This window comes from Symphalangus syndactylus, chromosome 9, assembly GCF_028878055.3.
Source record: "Symphalangus syndactylus isolate Jambi chromosome 9, NHGRI_mSymSyn1-v2.1_pri, whole genome shotgun sequence".
In the NCBI taxonomy this organism is placed as follows: Eukaryota; Metazoa; Chordata; class Mammalia; order Primates; family Hylobatidae; genus Symphalangus; species Symphalangus syndactylus.
This window is the reverse complement of record NC_072431.2, coordinates 90,940,139-90,958,664: the sequence shown is the minus strand read 5'-3', so window position 1 is coordinate 90,958,664 and position 18,526 is coordinate 90,940,139. Positions and strand designations below refer to the sequence as shown.

Here is an 18,526-nt window from a genome sequence, read left to right as displayed (position 1 = left end):
AGTTATCATTCTGAAAATAAAAGTATATAGTCTGAAGGGCTGCAGCTATTCAAGATGTATTTATCATTATACTTGTTCCTAAAATTAAATGAAGTGAAATGTTTCTAAATTAAAGCCAAACTATGCTACACAGGAATGGACTTTGTAAGTGAATCCATATTTGTAAATTCTCACACATAATCAGTCCCAAGAACTCCAGGCCTGAGAGAAGTTACTGAAGGCTCTGATCTGAGCTAACCACTGTGAAAACAGGAAAAGCTCGAAAAATAGGTTCTTGAGTGGTGTGTAGTTCCAAATGGAGCAGGAAAACTAAGAGGGGATTGGTTAAACAAATATGATTATAATCACAATAACTATTTAAGCACTTACTATTTGCCCAGCATTGTCCTCAATGTTTCACATGCATCACTTCGTTTAATCTTCACAACTTCATGAGGCTGTTACGATGCCTGATCCTTGCTGCAAATCAGCTCATACACGATTAGTAAACAAGGGAGTGATGTTTATAACACATCTTGTAGTGCATATTTGATTCTTCCCAGTACATTAATGTTTTAAAATGATCTCATGGCCGGGCGCAGTGTCTCATGCCTGTAATCCCAGCATTTTGGGAGGTTGAGGCGGATGGATCACCTGAGGTCAGGAGTTCAAGACCAGCCTGGCCAACACGGTGAAACCCCGTCTCTACTAAAAAAAAAAAAAAAAAAAAATTAGCCAGGTGTGCTGGTGGACGCCTGCAATCCCAGCCACTCAAGAGGTTGAGGCAGGAGAATCGCTGGAACCCAGGAGGCGGAGGTTGTAGTGAGCCGAGATTGTGCCACTGCACTCCAGCCTGGGCAACAAGAGCAAAACTCCGTCTCAGAAAAAAAAAGAAAATAAAAAAGATCTCACAAGTTTTCTCACAATGAAAGAAGAGGCATGATAATAAATGAAGACTTAAAAAAATTAAAAGTGCATCAAAGTACTTTTTCTCAGTGCAAGTGAAGGCTGGTTTAAAGACTTCAAGAACCACTAGGTCATGGCCAGGCATGGTGGCTCATGCCTGTAATCTCAGCATTTGGGGAGGCTGAGGCGGGCAGATCACTTGAGCCCAGGAGTTTGAGACCAGCCTGGCCAACATGGCAAGACCCTGTCTTTACTAAAAATACAAAAATTAGCTTGGGATGGTGGTGCACGCCTGTGGTCTTAGCTCTTTGGGAGGCTGAGGTGGGAGGATGGCTTCAGCCCAGCAAATCGAGGCTTCAGTGAACTCTGATGATGTCACTCCAGCCCAGGTGACAGTGAAACCCTGTTTCAAAAAAAAAGAAGGAAGGGAAGGGAGGGAAGGGAAAGGATGGGGAGGAAGAAAGAAAAGAAAAGAGAAAAGAAAAGAGAAAGAGGGAGGAAGGAGGGAGGAAGGGAGGGAGGGAGGAAGGAAAAGAAAACCACTGAGTTTTCTGTTATGTATATCCATTTGGCAAAGCTACAAGTGTTGATGAAAAAGCTGTGAAAAAGTTACCTTCCTTATTAAAGTGGTAGATTAGTGATGATTAGAAGCATGCCCTCCAGCACCTTCAACGGAGGCACAAGCCCAGTGGTGAAGGCTGCAAAGGGTTGATTGCCTGAGATTCCAGCTGCCAATTCCTGCATAGAACCGTGCAAGTACTTTCATTAGGATTGTTGCTGTTTCTGTGAGTACTCTGATTACACAGTTCCACAGGTTTCGTGTGGTTTTCCCAGCACTATTTTTCCCATTGGTCGTGTTATTTTTAGTGCATGATGTTGCAGAACACATTTTTTTATTATACTTTAAGTTCTAGGGTACATGTGCACAACATGCAGGTTTGTTACATAGGTATACATGTGCCATGTTAGTTTGCTGCACCCATTAACTTGTCATTTACATTGGGTATTTCTCCTAATGCTATCCCTCCCCCAGCCCCCCACCACATGACAGGCCCTGGTGTGTGATGTTCCCCTTCCTTGTGTCCAAGTGTTCTCATTGTTCAATTCCCACCTATGAGTGAGAACATGCGGTGTTTGGTTTTCTGTCCTTGTGATAGTTTGCTCAGAATGATGGTTTCCAGCTTCATCCGTGTCCCTGCAAAAGACATGAACTCATCCTTTTTTATGGCTGCATAGTATTCCATAGTGTATATGTGCCACATTTTCTTAATCCAGTCTATCATTGATGGGCATTTGGGTTGGTTCCAAGTCTTTGCTATTGAGAACAGTGCCGCAATAAACATATGTGTGCATGTGTCTTTATAGTAGCATGATTTATAATCCTTTGGGTATATACCCAGTAATGGGATCACTGGGTCAAATGGTATTTCTAGTTCTAGATCCTCGAGGAATCACCACACTGTCTTCTACAACAGTTGAACTAATTTACACTCCCACCGACAGTGTAAAAGCGTTCCTATTTCTCCACATCCTCTCCAGCATCTGTTGTTTCCTGACTTTTTAATGATCGCCATTCTAACTGGTGTGAGATGGGATCTCATTGTGGTTTTGATTTGAATTTCTCTAATGACCCATGATGATGAACATTTTTTCATATGTCTGTTGGCTGTGTAAATGTCTTCTTTTGAGTAGTGTCTGTTCATATCCTTTGCCCACTTTTTTATGGGGTTGTTTTTTTCTTGAAAATTTGTTTAAGGCAGAACACATTTTTTTCAGGGATGAATAGATGGTATATGATGTTATATATAACAGAAATGTATATCATCATCCCCATTTTACAGCTAAGAAAACAGGCACCAAGAATTAAGTGATCTTTCCAATGCCACACAGCAATTAAATAATGAAACCATAATTTTAATCCACTTTGCCTTCAGATTCTGCCTTCTGATGGACTAATATGATATTTTAAATGAATATTAACATATCTGGAAGTTTTTAAATGTGTCCACAAATGCTTCGACTCTCCTGTCTTCAAAAGGTAGATCTGCTTCCTAACATTGGCCTTAGCCATGATTTCCTGGATATGACCCCAAAAGCACAAGCAAGAAATGGAAAAATAGAACAAGTGGACTACATCAAATTTAAAAGCTTCTGCACAGCAAAGGAAACAATCAACAGAGTGAAAAGGCAACACACAGAATAAGAGAAAATATTAGCAAACCATGTTTTCGATGAAGTGTTAATATCTGAAATATATATATATATATATATATATATATATATATATATATATGGGACTCCTTCAGCTCAAGAACAAAAAACAAATAACTAAATTTAAAAATGGGCAAAGGACTTCTATAGACATTCCCCCACAAAGAACACATATAAGTGGCCAACAGGTATGTGAAAAGATGCTCAACATCACGAATCATCAGAAAAATGCAAATCTAAACCACAATGAGATATTACTTTATACCTATTGGTATGGTTTGGCTGTGTCCCCACCTAAATCTCATTCTGAATTGTAATCTCCATAATCCCCAAGTGTTGAGGGAAGGACCAGATAGGAGGTGATTGGATCATGGGGATGGTTTCCTCCATGCTGTTCTCATGATACTGAGTGAGTTGTCACAAGATCTGATGGTTTTATGAGGCAGTTTCCTCTGCTCTTGCTAGTACTCTCTTTCCTGCTACATGTAAAGAAGGTCTCTGCTTCCCCTTCGCCTTCCATCATGATTGTAAGTTTCCTGAGGCCTCCCAGCCATGCAGAATTATGAGTCAATTAAACCTCTTTCCTTTATAAATTACCCAGTCTCTAACTGTTCTTCATAGCAGTGTGAAAATGAACTAATATACCTATTAAGATAGCCATTATTTAAAGAAAGAAAAAGAAAAAGGAAACAGCAAGTGTTGGTGAGGATGTGGAGAAATTGGAACCCTTGTACATTATGGGAAGAATATAAAATGACACAGCTCCTATAAAAAACAGTATGCAGGGTCCTAAAAAAATTGAAAATGGAACTACCATATGATCCAGCGATCCCACTTCTGGGTATTCAGCCAAGAGAACTGAAAACAGGATCTTGAAGAGATATTTGCACTTCCATGCTCATTGCAGCACTATTCACTGTAGCCAAGAGGTAGAAACAACCCAGATGTCCATTGACAGATGAATGGGTAAACCAAATGTGGTATACACATTCAACAGAATATTATTCAGCCCTTAAAAAGAAGGAAATCCTGCCATTTTTGACAACATGGACGAACCTTGAGGACATGATACTAAGTGAAATAAGCCAGTCAGAGAAGGACACATACTGCAAGATCCCACTTAAATGAGATATCCAAAGCAGTCAAACTCACAGAAGCAGAAAGGAGAATGGTGGTTGCCAGAGCTGGAGGAAGGGAGAAATAGAGTTTCTGTTCAATGGGTACAGAGTTTCAATCATTCAAGATGAAAAAGTTCTAGAGATCAGCTGTACAACAATGCACATGTATTATAGTTAACAATAGTGTACTGTACAACTTAAAAGTTTGTTAACAGGGTAGATTTCCTATTACGTTTTGTACTATAATTTTTTTAAAAAGCAAAAAGAAATAGAGCTTGATCCTCAGTACCTACCTTGAGTGCACGCCAAATTTAATAACTCATTCTGACAAGTAGAATAGGTAAGGAGACTGTTCCACAGCTACAAAGAAGACAGTGTGGCTTGGGCTACATCAAAATTAGAAACATTGTTCCTGCAAACAATAAACTACCAATAAAGTGTAAAGCCAACACACAAATGGAATAAAATACTTGTAAATCATATATATGATAAGGAACTTGTATCCAGAATACATGAAGAACTCATACAACTCAGTAATAAAAAGACAACCCAATTTTTTAATGGGCAAAGAATTAAATAAACATTTCTCAAAATATCTACAAGGGACCAGTAAGCACATTAAAAAGTTGCTCAACATCATTAGTCACTAGGGAAATGCAAATTAAAACCACAGTGAGATTCCACTTCACTAGGATGGCTATAATCAAAAAAACAGTTAACAAGTGTTGATAAACATATGGAAAAATTGGAACCCTCATACACTACTGGTGGGAATGTAAAATGGCACAACTCCTTTGGAAAACAGGCAGTTTCTCAAAATGTTAAACACAGTTACCGAACGACTCAGAAATTTTACTTTTATGTATATACCCAAGAGAAATGAAAACAAATGTCCACACAAAAACTTGTGCATGAATGTTTATAAGCAGAATTATTCCTATTAGCCAAAAAGTGGAAACAACCCAAATGTCCATCAGCTGATGAATGGATAAGCAAAATGTGGTATATCCATACAATGGAATGCTGTTCAGCAACAAAAAATAAAGTCAATAGATGCTACAACATGGATGACCCTTGAAAACTTTAGGCTAAGTGAAAGACGCCAGACACAAAAGGCCACATATGTGATTCTATTTATATGAAATGTCCAAAATAGGAAATCTATAGGGACAGAAAGTAGCCAGGGGGTGAAGGGAGGAAGGAATGAGGAGTGACTGCTTTGCATTTTGGAGTGACAAAAAAATTCTGGAACTATTAATAGACAGTAGTGATGGTTGTACAGCCCTATGAATATACTTTAAAAAAAAAACACTAGATTGTATACTTTCAACGGGTGAACTGCATGTCCTGTGAATCATATCTCAAAACCTGTCAGGAAAAAAAAGACAATGTGGTGTTTGCCTTGTTCCTCCTTTCTCCTGGATCACTTGCTCTGGGGGAAGCCAGCTGCCATGTTGGAAGAAGTCCACATGGTGAGGAACTGAGGCCTCCAGGCAAAAGCCATGTCAGGGAGCCATCTTGAAAACAGATCTGTCTTTGTCTATTTGTGTTGCTATAAAGAAATATCTGGGGAGGGAGAGCATTAGGACAAATACCTAATGCATGTGGGGCTTAAAACCTGGACAACGGGTTGAGGTGCAGCAAACCACCATGGCACATGTATACCTATGCCATGTATACGCACATTCTGCAAACGTATTCCAGAACGTAAAGTAAAATTTAAAAAAAAAAAAGAAAGAAAGAAATACCTGAGGCTGGGTAATTCCTAAAGAGAAGAGGCTTATTTGGCTGATGGTTCTGCGGGCTGTCCAAGGACCATGGCATCTGCATTTGCTTCTGGTGAGGACTTTGAGCTGCATCCACTCATGGCAAAAGGCAAAGGGTAGCAGGCATCACATGGCAAGAGAGGAAGGAAAAAAGGGAAGGGAAGGAGGTGCCAGGTTCTTTTTAACAATCAGTTCTTAAGGGAACTAATAGAGCAGAATACTCACTCATTACTGCAGGCAAGGTACCAAGCCATTCATGAGATATCCATTCCCATGACCCAAACACCTCCCATCAGGCCCTACCTCCAACAATGGAGATCAAATTTCAACATGAGATTTGGAGGGAACAAATATCCAAACTACATCAAGATCCTTCCATCACAGCCAACACTTCAGATGATTGCAGCCCCAGCCAACATCTTGACTATACTGCCATGAGAGACCCTAAGCCAGAACCACCAGCTAAGCTACTCCTGGATATTCCTGACCTTTAGACTGTGTGAGATAATAAATGTTTCTTTCTCTAAATTGCTAAGATTCAGGGTAATTTGTTATACCACAATAGACATATTCTTAAGTAAAAAAGCAAGTAGCAAAACATTATGCACACTGATTTCTTTTTTGTTTAAAATATATCTGTGCATATGTAGAAAAAAATCACAGATATTGCTATCTCTAGGTGGCGTAACTATTTGCTTTTATTATTATTATTATTATACTTTAAGTTTTAGGGTACATGTGCACAATGTGCAGGTTTGTTACATATGTATACATGTGCCATGTTGGTGTACTGCACCCATTAACTCGTCATTTAGCATTAGGTATATCTCCTAATGCTATCCCTATTTGCCTTTTTTTAACTTTATTTTTCTAATTTTCTACAATGACTTTTTTTTGTTTCTGTATTAAAAAGCAATTCGAGTTACTTTTAATTTTTTATAGAATAAATATAGTACAAGGTAGGGAAAGGTTTTGACAATGACTCAGACATGAGATAAAGCCTTGCGCCAGATGCAAGAACAGTGTGACAAAGGAGAATATATGCGATGTTCTGAAAGAAGAGAAAAGAAGCAGGACTGATGGGTGACCTCATACAGGAGACGAAGAAACAGGAGGAAAAGCTGGGTCTACACCGCTCTCAGTGACTGCAGTTTAGTCACTCCATTCTGTGATTTAAAAGTGTGGATTCTTGGGAGGCTGAGGTGAGGGGATCGCGAGGTCAGGAGTTCAAAACCAGCCTGGCCAAGATGGTGAAACCTCTTCTCTACTAAAAATACAAAAATTAGCCGGGCGTGGTGGCAGTCACCTGTAATCCCAGCTACTCAGGAGGCTAAGGCAGATAATTGCTCGAAGCCAGGAGGCAGAGGTTGCAGTGAGCCAAGATCATACCACTGCACTCCAGCTTGGGCAACAGAGAGAGACTCTGTTTCAAAAAAATAAAATAAATAAAATAAAATAAAGCATGGATGCACCAGATGCAGTGGCTTACGCCTGTAACCCCAGCACTTTGGGAGGCCAAGGCAGGTGGATCACTTGAGGTCAGGAGTTTGAGACCAGCCTGGCCAACATGGTGAAACCCCATCTCTACTAAAAACATGAAAGTTACCCAGGCGAGGTGGGCGCATGCATGTAATCCCAGCTATTTAGGAGGCTGAGGCAGGAGAATTGCTTGAACCAGGGAGGCGGAGGTTGCAGTGAGCTGAGATCACGCCATTGCACCCCAGCCTGGGCGACAGAGCCAGACTCTGTCTCAAAATAAGAAAAGTGTGGATGCATGTGCCTACTATTCAGGCGAGAATGCCCACTCTCCACTACTAAGATGTTTATCCAACCACCCTCAGGACCATGAAGAGCCTCTTCAGCCACTAGGCCAAACCTCAAAAGAAAGTTCTCTCATTTCTTAAGAAGGGTGAAAGAGTACCATCTTAGGAACACTTGCCTTAACTCCTATTATCATAGCCCAGGGCCAGATGGAGGCTTCAAATATATTCCATCTGTTGTATAGCCACAGTTTATTACACAGTTTCTAGGCACCAGCACTGAGCTCCATACTTAAGTATGTTATCTCAGTTATTCCTTACAACTTTTTGTGTAAGTATTCCTTCCGTATTTTAGAGAAGAGAAAACTGGTCTTTAGAGAGGCTACATTACTGGCCAGAAGTGTCACAACTAGTTAATAGCTAAGCTTGGCCCTGAACCTACTTCTGACAAAAGAAACGGAAGAACCCCTCTAGCAGCTAGCTATATGAGCACCTCTCCCAGGAAAGGGTAGGGATGTAGAAGGCAACATGACACCTGCTCCCTTCCTGAGAAGGTCTGAGGGGCTGGATCCCGCCTTCAGTACTCCAGCTGCTCCTAGTGCCACGACCCTCTGGAAGGCTTTGTCTCACCGGCAGTAGCTATCATGGCATCAATCATTCAAAGCTATGAGCACCGACAGGCTGTAAATAATTTTAAAAGTATAATCCCTGTCTATCCTTACTACCGGAAACCAGTTGGACTCGAATTCCTCCTATATTCATTAAAATGAAGAAATGTGTTTATTATAAAGACTATGACACAGGAAAAAATAATACCTCAGGTAAATATTTCTTCAGTTTTAAAACCAAACTTGCACTGTGGCCAGCGAGGTTCGAACCCAGCAGCAGAGGGTTGTGGGTTGGTTGCGGGTTTGTCATTCTGGTTTTTTTTCCCCCACTCTCACTAATGTGAAGGAGGTTGGCAACTGTTTGGTGATAAAAGAGGAGGAAATTGCAGCACCTCCAAACAGCAGGTGCCAAAGTTCTATCTGTGGGAATATCCCAGAGAAAAGGAGACTCATTAAACCATAGAAAAAAAAAAAACATTAAATAAATAATGATTTCCAGAAAAAGGAAAGCTAGAAACATATGTTTCTCAGTGTTCACAGGGATGTTGTACTGGAATATGAGTAAAAGAGAAGTAGAAATGTGTTCTACCAAGCATCTCTCAACTGGATGAAAAGCAAAGAACAAAAGGAGGGAAGGAGAGTAGTGAGGAGGACGGAGAAGGGATGGGCAGGGAGGGAGGGAAGTGGCGGGTGGGTGGAGGAGGCTAGAGAAAGCAAGAACAAAGATCAAGGAGAAGAGGTGGGGAGGAAAATGAGAGAGAGCCCTTGAGTTCTTGCTGGAACTCCTGGAGAGCCCCTTCACACTGGAAGAAAGAGGGCCTTTCTCAAAGACGCCTTTACACTTTTTCTCTTATATCTTCGTTTCCCACAAGCAATTTCTGAGAGGGAAAAAAGCTTCCAGTCTTCAATGAGCACCAAAAGTTTGAGAGGGACTCTCTTAATGAGTTTCTTAGCCTCTGGAGTGAGCAGTGAGTTTTATGCTATAAGCAGCCCTCTCTCTGATCCTACACACACATATATGCACACACGTGCCACCATGCATACACAGGTAGGCACACCCACACCTGCATACAAACACATGCATATGCACACTCACCCTCTACTTTGGGCAACCCCGGAACCCACCCCTTTAAGCACCCATGGCCCCCTGCTTTCCCTACAGTAGTCCGCCTGGAGCCTTATCTTCCTCGGAAACTGCACCCAGTGCCTTGGAATTCCCATACCTTCCCATACCTGCCCCAGGAAAATATTTTTGTCCTGTATACTCCCCCTAGAAGAGCAGTTTAAGATTGCTACCAGAAAAAAAAAAATCAAAATGATCAAATCGCTTCTCAAAAAATAAAAGGAAAGAAAGCGGGGGGGAGAGAGAGTAAAAAGGAGGGAGGGAGAGAAGCACGCAGCCCTCACAAAGAGCCTGCAGTGGGCACCTGCTGTGCTCAGCATTTCATGCAGGCCCTCTCATTTTTCCTCAAAACAATATAAGGAGGTGGATTTTATTATCCTCTTTTGAAAATAAGGAAACTGAGGCCCAGAATGGTTCAATAACTTGTCCCAAAGTTCACAGTTACATCAGAACCTGGATTTAAACCAGACCAACCTGCCTCTGAATATGGAGATAAGAGACTCGTGTGAGGGGAGAGGGGGCCCATAGGACCAACTGAGTTAATTTTTTCTGAATGTAGAGATTGCTGCTGAACATGGCGCTCCCTGAAAGAAGTTAGACGGGTCTGGCCTCTCTGGCACCTCATCAAAGGGTGGCAAATTCCCAAGTCCATCCTTGCTTGTGTTTGCCTCGTTGCTGACTCCGTTTTGATCCCCTCTTATTTTCTTCTTTCCCATGTTCCTGTGCTGTCTGGCCAAATTCCAAGTGTTCTTTTAAGCCTCCATAAATCTCCAGTTTAAAAAGCCTCCTTAGAAAAGCTACATAGAGGCCAGGTGTGGCTCACGCCTGTAATCCCAACAATTTGGGAGGCTGAGACAGGCAGATCACTTGAAGTCAGGAGTTCAAGACCAGCCTGGCCAACATGGTGAAACCCCATCTCTATTTTGTACTAAAATGCAAACATTAGCCAGGCACGGTGGTGCATGCCTATAATCCCAGCTACTCAGGAGGCTGAGGCAGGAGAATCGTTTGAACCCAGGAGGCAGACGTTGCGGTGAGCTGAGATCGTGCCCCTGCACTCCAGCCTGACAGCACAGTGAGACTTCATCCTCCCAGCACCCCCCAAAAAAGAAAAAAAAAGCCACATATAAACAAGTTAGTTTTTTTTAAATGTGCCAACACAATATAGATTCCAAATCGCCTAGGACCAGGGTGACCCAACTATAACGACAGTTGATTGTGATTTGGGTCTGACCTGTGAGAGGGGTCTTGAGTTCGGCTCCATTTCTTCAAATCAAACTTACTCTGCCATTGATTTTCTGAATGAGTGTGATCAGTTGTTACTCTGTAAAGTGTGACAATGAGATTTTCCACGAGGTATTTTAGAAAGGTTTTTGAAGTGCTTGGGTGAAGAGAACCACAATACGATCTTTTTTTTTTTTTTAATGTCAATACCTCACACCCACTTTTCAGTAATCTTTTAAAAGCAGCTGAAGCGTGCTATGCTCTGAAGCTGCTGATCGCAGAAAGAGAAATTGGTTACAGCAAATACTTCAGGCTCTTTAAAATCAGCTAACAGAGCCCATCTAAGAGCTCTCTCCTGAGTCCCAGTGAGGCCCTCAAGGCCTCAAATTTTCCCTTGCAGGATAGATTATCCTCACCCCACAACAGAAGTTTGGCTCTCAGGTAACAAACAGGCCTCAGCCTGTTCTGAAACCTGTGTTCAAATCCTGACTTCACCACTTACTAGCTACGTGATCTTGAGCAAATTATTTCACCACTCTAATCTCTATTCCCTTGTCTGTGAAATGGAGACAATAACAGTACTCACCCCAGATTTCATCATTGTATTAAACAAGATAATGGATGTAATGTGCCCAGCAAACGTGCACTGCAACTCTCCACATTATGAGCAGCAGCTGTGCGCTGCCCTTCGGTCGTGTGCTCATCTTCTCTCTTCCACAAGCCCCTTCTTAGGGCAGACACAACAGAAGATTTGGATGAAGAGGGGGTTTATTTTGGACCTACAGAATGTGCTGGAAACTCAGTTTTACTGACAGAATAGTGAAAGTCACCCCTTTTCACCTTTTCAAGTTTCCCCTTTCCCTAGCCTCTGCAGAGATTGGACATTATCTTCCTCAAAGCCACTACCAGTTACCCTCAATACTTGTGAGGCATCCTCCATCTTCCTGCCTGTGGGGTTCAAGCAGGTCACTGTTGCATGTGGAAACTGAGAGCAAGGCTCCACTCAGCTGGAAAGTCAGGACTGTACCATCTACGTCAAAGGCAGAGGAATTAAACACCCAGGACTTCCCCCTCTGCCTCTTGGTTCCTGCTCTTTATAGAATGCGAGTCCTTGTTATGGGGTTTGGGAGACCTCAGATTTAGAAGGAATTGTGGGGGAAGCAACTGCTATTTGACAAGCACTTGACCAGGGCTACTCCTAGGGTGTGTGGGGCCCAGGCAAATATTTTTTTGCAAAGCCCTTATCTATATAAACAATTTGAGTCACCAAATCAGCATATCCGTAGCACCTGGCAGCCCAATTCTATGTGATCCTACAAAAGAAATACTGGCTGGCCAGCAGGAACTATCTGCTCTCCAGGCTGCCCCCCTGGAACTGGAGTCCTAGTCCTAGTCCAGACATGTCCATGTCAAGACAACATGATTGACACAAGCCTCAGTGGTCCTGGGCCATCTGGTTAACCCCAGATCCAATGGTAGAGAATGGGAGAATGCCCGAAAAGGGAGAAATAGGCACCAGGAATAACATGGGCCCTGAGACAGAGCCAAGGAATCCCACCTGGTTGGTTCTGCTAACTCCTGCCTGTCCCAGGCATTAAAGGGAAGTTATTTAATAGAAAAGTTCAAGGGAGTCACTCCAAAAAGTAGAGCCCCCTGAAGTGCAAGCCCATGCCAGGAGCCCAATTTGTCCAGGTCTCAGGACAGAACTCTGATTCCAAAGCCTCCATGAAAGTGTGCCTCTCAGAGTCAGGCTAGAATTCTAAATTCTATGCCAGACAGTCTTTCTCTTCTTTTGTTACCCCAGCATCTCAAGGACTATAGCTACGGACTAGGAGGACAAGTGCTATCACTGTGAACTATTTGCTGTGAACTATTAGTGACCTGGCAGATAGAAGTAAAAGCAATTGGGGCTGAATCTAGCAAAAGGGCAAGCCAGCTCAATCTTATTAGGAACTATTGGCAAATCCAGTGTTTTTGCTTGAAAATTTCTAGGCTTGGACTCCCATTCAGGCCTACCCCTAACATTGACAGGCCTGGGGCAGTAATACAAATGGAGGCCCCTGGCCCACAACCCACCTCTCATGCCTTTCTCTCATGCCTCTTCTAGTTCTGCCCAGATCATAAAGACCTCTTCCATATACATGTGTACATCTCTGTCTCCCTGCAACCACGGTCCCTGCCAAACAGCCACCTGTCAGCCACCTCTAGGCACACAGATGGCACTATTAGCCCTCAAAAGGGCAAACCTTAGTGTTTGGGCAGGGAATCCCAATGTCCCTGACACTGAAGGATGGTCTAGAACAGGGGTGTCCAATCTTTTGGCTTCCCTGGGCCACACTGGAAGAAAAAGAATTGTCTTGAGCCACACATAAAATCACTAACAATAGCTGATGAGCTAAAAAAAAAAAAAATCAAAAAAATCTCATAATGTTTTTAGAAAGTTTACAAATTTGTACTGGACCACATTCAAAGCCATTCTGGGCCACCTGCAACCCGCGGGTTGGCCAAGCTTTGTCTAGAAGTAGTGGGGGCATGGATTCCAGGTGGACTCAATCCTGGTCTCCTGAACTTCTCATCCCATGGGGAAGGCACAGCCAGAGGAGAGCCAGAGCTGGGCTCTGGAAAGCACGGGCCCAGAGCAGAGGCCCCGCCAGCCCGGGTCTAAGGATGCCACACCTCACCCGATGATTTCCAAAGCCAAGTCCTGCTTTTCGGTTTCTGCTTCCTCAGCCCACTCCCCAGCTGCCCCTTTTCTCTCAAGTGTAAGAATTCCTACTTCCTGGTTTTGAGCCATCCTGAATCTGACCTTGAAGCTAGTGTTATACAAGAAAGGAGATAACATATCTTTTTTAAAAGTCTACAGAACCTGAATATTTATGATGTGACACATCAAGATGTCCTGGTAAAGAAAGGTAATTCTTGTCACCTATGGCTACTGAAAAATGACTTTCTGGATACACTGGTGGCACTTTTTATCTTTCACAGGCTGACAGATAATGGGAATGTGGGTTTTAAGCTGTAATCTCCTCATCTATTGTGGTTTCTGGAAACAACAATAACAACAAAATGGCAATGTAGCTAAGCTCTGTAGTGGACAGGACAGGCAAATAAAATAACACTCTATGGCAAGAAGCCTCAGTCCTGTAAGAGTTCTGAGGTACTTTACACTCTTTCCAGGGGAATTGATTTTGCTCCATTTCATGGACTGAGGATACCGATAAAGAAGCAGAAGGGTGACTATGAGATTTGCCCCATGAGTGAAACTCAGTGTTGGCAGAGTCAAAATTCTTTACCATCACAAGATACTACAATATGAGGACTTAAAAAATGGATGTGGTCTTTCTTTTCTTTGAAGCCACATAACACTTTCATTGTAACTTCCTTATGGTGGTTGGGGTATAATAAAAAAATATATTTGATCTTTACTCCTGGTTCTTGGTACACAGCTCCCACAACCTTTGGAGTCTCCAGAGTGATGAGTGTCTTTTGTGTGCTAATGAGATGACTGGTAGCTGGGCGCCCCAGATAGCTTTGGGATGTGGATTGGTTGCCAGAAAGATCAAGTCTTGATTAGAAGCTTAAAGCTTTCAGTTCTACTCCCCAACCTCAAGAAAAGGGAGAGGGTTGGAGATTGAGTTACTCACCAATGGCCAGTGATTTCATCAGTCATGCCTAGATAGTAGAACCTCCAGGGTTCAGAGAACTTCTGGGTTGATAAATGCATCCATGTGCCAGGAGGGTGGTGCACTCTAACTCCATGGGACAGAATTGAGTTATTGAACTCCTAGCTGGTATCCAGAGAATTGGTTATTGGTGTTGAAAAACACCCCAGAGTGGTCACCTGGCGTTGGCCTATAGTACGTTCTTTTTTATCCTTGTTTTTTCCCTCCCACCCTCCTATTGGTTGCATTTTCTTTGAGAGCAAGAACGAGGTTGTACTAATCTTTGTGTTTCTTATAACACCCAGCACAGGACCTGGCTTATAATAAATGAGTAGTAAATGTGGCTGAACAAGTTTGTGTCCTGTTTTGACTCCTCCTTGGGTCTTCTTTATGATGGTGCATGTTTAGGAAGGCTGGGCTGGGCTGGGCTCGGCTCGTAGTCACGAGGCAATTAAGAATCATGGCATTCACCAAGGATATATCTCCCAAACTTCTCACAAAGAACAAGGAAGAAAGAACAAAAAGGGCTTCTGTAAGACGTAGAGGCTAAGCACCAGCTGGTCTGGTCTGGTCACTAGGTAATGGACTCTCAGGCACAACTACTCAGCAATGTTGTGATTCAAATTCATGCCTTGGCAAAGTTATGCATCTTACCTTATAGAATGGACTTCTAGTTCATGTTCAAGTGGCTGAAACTTTAAATGTTACAATCATAAATGGCCAGTCTACTATGTGAGAAAATTACAGCACATCCCAATCAACTGAGAAAGTGTGACATACACTCGAGTAATGATGAGAAAACTCCCCAGGAACTCACTTACGAGTTCCCCTCAGCCTCTCAACTTGCCCAGGCTTCTGTGCTTGTCTCAGACCCAGTTCTGTAACTATATCAACAACTTGTCCCAGCTACAGCTTCAGAGGCTGTCCCCGAATATATTTTTAGATCAATTGCCATTAATTAGGAGAAGAAAGAAGAATGAGCAGCAAGGCTTCAACAGTTCACTCTGGAGTCTCAGAGCTGAACTTGAATGACAGATTTGGTCTGTCCTTAGGGAATTAAAACCTCCCTCCCCTCTACCACCATCAAATCCTTAACAATAGCTATAAAACAGAGAAGACCCAGAACCCCCAGCACATCTCTGGGCATCCCAGAGCAGGAGCAGGGAGGGGTTTTCCATAGCAACTCAACAGGCTTTGCAGGGCCTGTCCACTTGTACAATGGTTGGCAGCCCTCAGCAATTCCGTGTCTCATGTTGCCTGGTGGTCTTAAAGCCATATTCTCCTTCAAATGCCAAACCATGGTGCAGTGAGCAGCAGAGAGTAGGCACTGCAACAGGAAGACCAAGGTGACTCGTTCTCTTCCTGAGGATGGGAGAGGAGGGGGAGGGGAGAGGAGGGGGGAGATGGCACCGTAAACCTGTAGAATTCTGTAAGACAGATGCTCCATCTGATTAGCCTCTTAGCTGGCCAGGCCACGGGGATGCAGTCCCACCAAGGCTCATACTCTAAAGTACAATTCTTCAGTTTAGCTTGGGGAAATTCATAGTGGTTGTAGCAAAGGATTCAATAAAGCAATACCTGACTGGACTCCCAGAATCATAACCACAAAAGACCATTTTGTGGTTTTTGTGGCTATTTTAGTTCACTCCCTGGACTAGAGTACATTTGACTCCCTGCAGGATAATCTCCAGTACATCATCCAATCTGTTCTCAAATGCCTCAAGTAGTGGGATTTTCACAGCTTCCCTTGGGAAGTTATTCTTAAAGCTGAATGGCCAGCATACTTTTCCTGATATTGAACATTCATCTTGCTTTTTCTTAGCTTCATCCCTGTTATCCTGCAGAATAAACTCCTGCCCTCAGCCTTGTCTTTTTTTCTCAGTGTTTACTGATGCGTTTCCTATGCACACTTACAGTACCACTTCAGCATCCATGCACTGGAGCTGCAGAGATCAAGAAATGTCTAAGAAATACAATGACAAATAAAGGCTCTGCCATCTGGCAGGCATAAATGTAAATGAGATGTGAGCCCAAAATCTCAATAAAGAAGGGATCATCATCAATCCACCCTCCCCACAGAGCCCTACCACAACGGTGGAATTACTGTGCTGTAAGTGATGCTCTGCCAATGGGACCCTGTTCTCACGGTGATTCATCTTCACAACCTAATGAGTTTTCCTGTCCCCAAAGCGATTTTCTGAAACGCCAAATTTATTTTATCATATGTATCTTTAGTTTCATTCACCCAACTTGTTGTATTTTGTATCTTATTGCGGTACTGTGCAGAAATGGGTGCCTGGTGTCTAAATTCTCATTGTACAACCTTTTAAGAGTTGAGAGCTTGCCAGCTCCTAACTTTAGGGGGAGGATTCTAAAGAGGCCCTGAGAGTGGTGCTGCCCAAAAGGCATTTGCTTTGTTTTCATACTGATGAATGTGGCAGATTCAGCTATCTTCTCCCTACATGTAGAACCTTCTTTCATGGCCCAGAAAAATAAAAACTCCAGTAATGAAAAATTGTGGGCCAGCCATGGTGGCTCATGCCTGTAATCTCAACACTTCAAGAGTCCAAGATGAGAGGATCACTTGGTCCCCACAGCTTAAGACCAGCCTGGGCAACATGGCAAAACCCCATCTTTACAAAATTAAAATTAAAAAATCAGCCAGGCATGGTGGTGCACACCTGTAGTCCCAGCTACTTGGGAGGCTGAAGTGGGAGGATCGCTTGAGCCAGGAAAGTCAAGGCTCCAGTTTGCCATGATCGCACCGCCACACTCAAGCCTGGGTGAAAGAATGAGACCCCATCTAAAAAAAAAAAAAAATTAATAAATAAATAAAAATTGCTATTGAACCAACTAGCTCCAGTCAAGCAATTCTCCCTTTGTCGACTATCCACATGCCTCCAGCAAGAACACAGTCTGCTCACCCCACTCTCCTTCAGACCTCCTAGTTAGACCTCTAAAATGCTCTTTCTACTCCAACAAACATGGCTTACAGAATTTTATAGTCTAGGCCAGGCACAGTGGCTCACACCTGTAATCCCAGCACTTTGGGAGGCCAAGGCAGGTGGATCACCTGAGGTCAGGAGTTCAAGACCAGACTGACCGACATTGTGAAACCCCATCTCTACTAAAAATACAAATAAATTAGCAAGGCATTGTGACGGGCACGTGTAATCCCAGCTACTTGGGAGGCTGAGGCAGGAGAATCACTTGAACTTGGGAGGCAGAGGTTGTGGTGAGCCAATATCACCCCACTGAACTCCAGCTTGGGTGACAGAGCAAGATTCTGTCTCAAAAAAAAAAAAAAAAAAAAGAATTTTATAGTCTACTTAATGGGGACTTTTTATTTGCCAGATGAGATAACTAAAGACCTAGAGAAAAAAGTTGGATCTGATATTTACTTCAAGGCACGTTTTTTCATTCTTTAAAAAGTACATGTATTGAACACCTATTATATGAAATGGAGATAAAAGACACAATCTCCACTTTGGGAGGCCAAGGTGGGTGGATCACTTGAGGTCAGGCATTCAAGACCAGCCTGGCCAACATGATGAAACCCCAACTCTACTAAAAATACAAAAATTAGCCGGGCGTGGTGACAGATGCCTGTAATCCCACCTACACAGGAGGCTAAAGCAGGAGAATCTCTTGAACCCAAGAGGCAGAGGTTTCAGTGAGCCAAGATCATACCACTGTACTCTAGCCTGGGTGACAAAGCAAGGCTCTGTATCAAAAAAAAAAGAAAAGGAAAAAAAAGAGGCACAATTGCCACCCTCAAGGAGCTCTCAGACTGGTGGAAGCAACAGACAAGTAAACAGAAAATTGCAACCATGATTAAAAGAGCTATGCTTAAATAAGCACCAGGTGCTTCAGGAACGTGTCAGGGGGACTCCTAAGACAGAATGAGGCACCATCATTTCTTTTTACTCTTGGCTTCCCTCCAAGACATTCTCCAAGTTGTAGCCAGAGTGGTTTTTTTAAAATGTGAAGGAAATCAAGTCACTCCTCTCCTCAGAAAGCTTCAGGGACTTCCTATGAATTCAAATAAAATCCAAACTTTGTATCGGGGCATACAGAGTCACACAGGAGCTAGCCTTCTGTCCTCTGCAGCTCCACCTCCTGTCATTCTCTCCATAGCCCATCAATTCCAGCTCCACTAACCTGAGTTC

The 18,526-nt window shown here is 42.8% G+C and overlaps 1 long non-coding RNA gene across 3 annotated transcripts in view; it reads right to left on the bottom strand.

Moving 5' to 3' along the window:
* Positions 1-18,526, bottom strand: part of LOC134731440 (uncharacterized) — a 56,594-nt gene that overhangs the window by 12,111 nt on the left and 25,957 nt on the right. For 2 of the 3 annotated variants that reach the window (XR_010113712.1, XR_010113713.1), the window contains exons 2-3: positions 1,499-1,623; positions 370-1,288 (exon numbers count right to left, since the gene is read on the bottom strand). This is a non-coding gene — a long non-coding RNA (uncharacterized lncRNA). Of the gene's footprint in view, positions 1-369; positions 1,289-1,498; positions 1,624-5,962; positions 6,068-18,526 lie in introns of all 3 variants that reach the window. The other variant, XR_010113711.1, reaches the window with a different exon arrangement.